Source organism: Crinia signifera, chromosome 4, assembly GCF_055691185.1.
Source record: "Crinia signifera chromosome 4, ASM5569118v1, whole genome shotgun sequence".
Lineage (NCBI taxonomy): Eukaryota > Metazoa > Chordata > Amphibia > Anura > Myobatrachidae > Crinia > Crinia signifera.
The window spans coordinates 256,093,101-256,099,100 of NC_139220.1; positions in this window are offsets into that span (position 1 = coordinate 256,093,101).

The window sequence follows — 6,000 nt, forward strand, 5'->3', positions numbered from 1 at the left end:
GCATTCCAAGCACTACTTTAGATGGGATTAGTTGCTGTTCGCAGCTAACCTCTATTTGCATGTGCAAAGAAAGCCAAAGTAGGGAATTCGCAGTGAGCCCAGTGATTCGTCAGCTGAAGCTCATTGTGGGTTTGTTTTTTTCACATTTTTATTTTAGTAAATTCTGCCAGATCGCATTTCCCGTCATAATTATGGGAAATGTGATCTGGTTATAAATAAAATGCGAATGACGTTTTTCCAAAAAACTGCTCCAAAAGCCCTTTAATGCATTTAGGTGATACTAAAATATTGCAAATAGGGTGTGAAAACACCTTTTTTGTAAAGATAATGTTAAAAAATCGGACCCTTAGTGTGATGGTGAACTTGGGGCACAGTCTATTGCAAGCAGGATTTTTCCAGAATCTGCATAGCTTTCTTATTTAATTGTATGCAGTTTTTTTCTTCTTTACTATGCAATTAAGTTGTTGTTTTTTTTTTCATCACAGCTTCAGAGCAAGTCCAGTTTTTCCCAAAAACCCTTATTCTTAGAAAACATTGGGAGGACTTGACACCCCTGCCCCCTCTCACCCCCAAAATATGATGAATTAAGCAATTAGCCTAATTGGATCAATATTGTCCAACAGTGCTCTCTTTCTCTGCTGCTAAATGTCTCTTCTCCTCATCAGCATTTCCACAGCACCGCGGCTAGCGGTGCAACCTTTTCCTACTTCTACAATTTATCCTGGCCCTTCCTTCTCCTTGCTAAAGATGGATAACATTGCTACTCCATCCCACACTCTCAATGGTGCAGCTAAGGGCCAACACCTCCATAAACTCCTCCTCCAGCACATTGGTGTACAGCTGACACAACACATATATATATATATATATATATATATATATATAAGTAATCGGAGGTCCGGCACTCCTCACTTGCCCCTGCTCCACTCTGTACCTTGACCTGGGTGCCCGCTGCGTGCTGGCTGTACCAGCGCTTGTATGGATAGCATGTAGTAAGTAGCGTCACTCCAGGTACTTGTTCAAAAACGAGTTTACTGTAGGTCAACAGTGTTTCGGGCCGGAGCCCGTCTTCAGGAAGGCCCGGCCCGAAACACTGTTGACCTACAGTAAACTCGTTTTTGAACAAGTACCTGGAGTGACGCTACTTACTACATGCTATATATATATATATATAAAATGTTCGAACAGAAATAGTGGCACTCCGACGTCTTCAACAATCAACTTTATGTGCAAAAGATTAATGCATGGTCCGACATTTCAATAGCCTCTTTTTCAAGGTGAGTATCAGCTTGTATTGATCTTTTGCAAATAAAGTTGATTGTTGAAAACCTCTGAGTGTCTCTATTTATGGTTGAATTTCACAGCCTTGTGAGTCCACCAAGGTCCGTCCGCCACCCTCTCACCCCTCCCCCCGCTGGCATGTGAATGGATGACTGATTGAATCAGAATATCCCCCATTGTGTTTTGTACTGAGGGCACCAGAGGTAGTTGCTAATCACAGGGAGTGCCAATCAACTAAGTATCATATACTTTCTTGACAGTAAATATCAAAATAACAAGTTATAATTAGGGATGAGCGAGTTTGGATTTTATAAATCCATTTCGGGAACCGAACACTGTTCGGTTATTCCCACCAGACTTGGACTTTAGAACGAGGCAAAATGTCACCATCCCACCCTCGGATTCTCACAAGATCCGGACTCAATATTAATCCCACCATCTTCACTCGGGTAGTGGGAGGGTCTCCTTGTCTTTGGTGTCTGTTGAGCGTGTGGGGTGGCGACCTGATCCTGTTCAGTGGTGGTGTCCTGTGCTTACATAAGTTGTAGTGCTGCTGTATAAGTCCAGTCCTGTGCTGCTGTGCTATCTAGTGCTGGTGTCCTGTGCTGCCTAATGCTTGTGTCCTGTGCTGCCATAAGTCCAGTGGTACAGCTACTAGTGTCCATCAAAGGGGGAGAGTCCCAGCTTCTGGAATATACCCTCAGAAAAACTCTAAGTCAGACAGAACCTGAAATATCTGACTGGGAAGAGCAATTAACAGGCTTGGGCGTCAGCAGTGTAGACCCCTGAGCATAGCAATGTATTGGGGCCCCTACCGATCCTCCAGCGGTAGGGGTGGGGGAAGCTTTGATGTCCCGTGGGTGGTAGGGGGTATATCAACTGCTCAGCATGTAGGGCCTGGATCAGTAATTTCCACTAATTACCCCTTTACTGCACAGATGGCGGGAGATGGGGTGGGAGAAGGGGGCATTAGGCTGAATGAAGGGGCCCTGATACATAACTTCCGGGGTGGTAGAGGATGTTTAATACGCAGAGGAGGGGTGTATAGTGGAGTGGGCTTATTATTCATAATTTTCTGGTGGGAGGACAGCTTGCTTGACTGCAGATATCTCCAGATCCCGGAAATAGATTTCTTAGATTTTAATGGAATTAAAACCTACCAAATGGTTTTGGGGACTAGGGGATCAGAGTTCAGGAGGCAGAGCAATCTGCCAACGAGAATATAAAACTACATACCAGGTGTGTGGAGCTGGAGCAGTAACCAGCTACTGGAAGGCTGATATATCTGGTTCTGGGAACAGTAGAGACAAGCTACTAGTGTATATCAAAGGGGGGAGTCCCAGCTTTTGGAATATACCCTCAGAAAAACTCTAAGTCAGACAGAACCTGAACTGGGAAGAGCAATTAACAGGCTTGGATGGGGACCACTACTTTGAAAATATGGTTTCCAAGGGCCGATTTTTTAAATTCTTGTACCCATGGAAATAGGGGACCCCCAGCTTTAAGCCTAGGGCCCATAGACTCCAGGGGGAATTTCTGGGTACTCAGAAACCCCCCTGCGTGTGACACTGCATTTAAGTCCACTCCAGTGCTGCCATAAAAGTCCAGTGGTACAGCCATATAAGTCCAGTCCTGTGGTGCTGCCGTATAAGTATAGTGCTACAGCCATATAAGTCCAGTCCTGTGGTGCTGCCATATAAGTCCAGTGGTACAGCTGTATAAGTCCAGTCCAGTTATACTGCTGCATAACTCCAATCCAGTGATAGGACAAATCCATCTTGCACCTCTTTTTTTTATTTGCGTTAAGTGCTCTTTGGGGAATAGTTTTTAAAACTGCCATCCTGTCTGCCACTGCAGTGCCACTCCTAGATGGGCCACGTGTTTGTGCTCACTTGCGACGCTTAGCATAGTCATCCAGCTACCTCCTTTTGGCCTAAAAACAATATTGTGAGGTGTTCAGAATAGACGAAAATGAGTGGAAATGAATGTTATTGAGTTTAATAATAGCGTAGGAGCAAAAACAAAAACAAATAATTCGATTTAAATGGTTTTTATGTGTTTTTCCAACAAAATATAGATCCAAAATATAAAACCCGGAAGGGTGGTTTTAGCAAAACAAATCCAGATCCAAAGCACAAGGAAAGATCCATATCCAAAATCAAAACACAAAAAGTGGCCAGTGCACATCCCATAGTGGCAGAGGCGTAGGGAGGGCGGAGCCACCGGAGCTCATGCTCCGGGCGGCGATTGGTTGACTGGCGCCGCCGGCCCGCCCCCCCTCCGCAAATGATCCCTGCCTGCAAGTGAAGTGCCCGGGCACCGTGCGCAGCGCCGGCGGCTGCCCTGCCCGGCGCCTGCCTCCTGCCCTGCTCGCCCGGTCCCTGCCGCCAAGCGTCACGGGCGGTGAGGCCGGGCGGCGGGCTGACACAGAGTCGGACCTAGGCTATGTCCTCCGGCTCCTCTTATTTCTGAATTGCTGCTGCTGCTGCTGCTCGGTATGGCTTCCGGGCAGCGCAGGCAGCGTAGCAGCACTGACAGTGACACACTGTCCCAGTCCCAGCGGCAGCCACGCACTGACATGCGAGCAGGGCAGCAAGGGGTGCTGCACTGGCAGGAGGCCAACGGTGGGGTGTCATGCTGGTGCGCGACAGGCGAGGGGGGACAGGCTGGTGTGCGAAGGGTGAGCGGGAACCGTGGGATTGATGGGCTGTCAACGGCGGATGGGCAGGTAGCAGGCTACGCCTGCACAACGGCAGACTCCCCTGCCCAGGTTTCTATTTTCAATGGAAAATGGGTCAACTTAGAAAAATCCCTAGTTTGGGTTCTTTGACCTCCTCCCTGGCTACAGCAGCGTCACTCATCAGCCTTCCCAAGCGCTGGCTGTAGCCTGGAGGAGGAGAAGGTGTCTTGCTGGCAGCCGCCCGTGCCTTATCCTGGCTGTTATTCAAGGTATTTATTTATTTTACAGCTAAAAAGGGGGGAGGGGAGGGGGAGAGTGAATCTCTGGCTTCTGCTGCTGCCCTGGCCTGCTGTGCTGTATGTATCTATCTTTATTTATTTTTCTTTATTTACAGCTGTCAGCATGTTATATAGCGCAGCAGATTCCGTTACAGTGTCTTATATAGCGCAGCAGATTCCGTTACAGTGTCTCATATAGCGCAGCAGCTTCCGTTACACCTTATTATATAGCGCAGCAGATTCTGTTACAGCGTCTTATATAGCGCAGCAGATTCCGTTACAGCGTCTTATATAGCGCAGCAGATTCCGTTACAGTGTCTTATATAGCGCAGCAGATTACGTTACAGCGTCTTATATAGCGCAGCAGATTACGCTACAGCGTCTTATATAGCGCAGCAGATTACGTTACTGTGTTTCTTAAGTTATTTCTTTTTAAATGTGACATGCCAACACATGTTAGCCACGCCCCCAATTCATTATCGGGGGGGGGGGGGGCGCGAAATATGCCATTGCTCCGGGCACCATGGCGCCTAGCTACACCGCTGCATAGTGGCAACCACCCATGAGTGAGTGGAGACACCAGGGCTGTTTTAACGGCATTGTAGGCCCAAGGCATAACGTCCTACGGTGTCTCCCCTGCTATCAGTGATGCATCATCATCCTTCCTCTCTGCTTTCCCTTTCTTCCGTCTTTTCTGGCACTGCCTGCATGTCCATTTCTGATGACACACTGAAGTGAGACTGTCACTGATGTGCATGCTGGGAGTCTATGTAAGGTCAGGTGACAGGGAGGATGCACTGCAGCCCACCTGTCCAGAGCGCCCCCGCGCCCAGCCCCAGCAGCAGGAATTAGGAGGATTGAGTTTGCAAAGGAAGGGGTCTGGACTCGGGAAAGAGCTACTAAGAGGTTCGCCACCAGCGCACCAGCACTGACGAGACTCAGACAGTCAGAGAGACAGAGACAGATGGGTAGATTTATTATCACGCCGCTATAACACTTCCTGCTTCGCCTCATTAATGAGGCGAACCAAGAGGCGAGACCCACAAGATGTATGCTGAATCGGGGGAGTACAAACTCCCCCCCTCCGGCGATGCCTCCTCCTGCTGACAGCGCATCAGTTAACACTGACGCTCTGTCTCCTTCCCCCCGGCCGGCTGGACTGGGCATGCGTGGGATCTCACTACTCACGCAAGATCCCCAGCGCAGCTCAGAGCCAGCAGCAGGGACAGCACTGTGGGCATAGGGCATCGCCACCTGCAGCTGTCAATAGCTGCAGGGGGCAGAACGGTCAGCGACCATTCATACATTAGTAGGAGCCAGGTGCTCTATTTAAAATATGGCAGCTCCACTAAGCGCCGCCGATATAGTACTGGCATCCCGGGTGTCATAGATCAGGGGAAGCGCTATCCCCTGCCATAACGCCAGGGATAGCGCATATTCCCCTGATCCACTGTTCATAAATCTACCCCAGAGAGTGACTGAGTAAGACTCAAGGTGAGCAACAAACTGTGATTGTATGAACCTGAAAATACTTCACACATGTGTCTGTTAATAATGATGATTATCAACTTTTTCAAAATAATGGTGTATTCACACATTCAGGATCCAGGATAAGAAACGGTTATTCCTTATTATCAGCACCAGATTAACAATGGAGCGGATGGAGCCATAGCTCCATTGCATTCATATTTTATTTATTTATTAACAGTTTCTTATATAGCGCATACATATTCCGCAGCGCTTTACAGAGACTATTTGAAC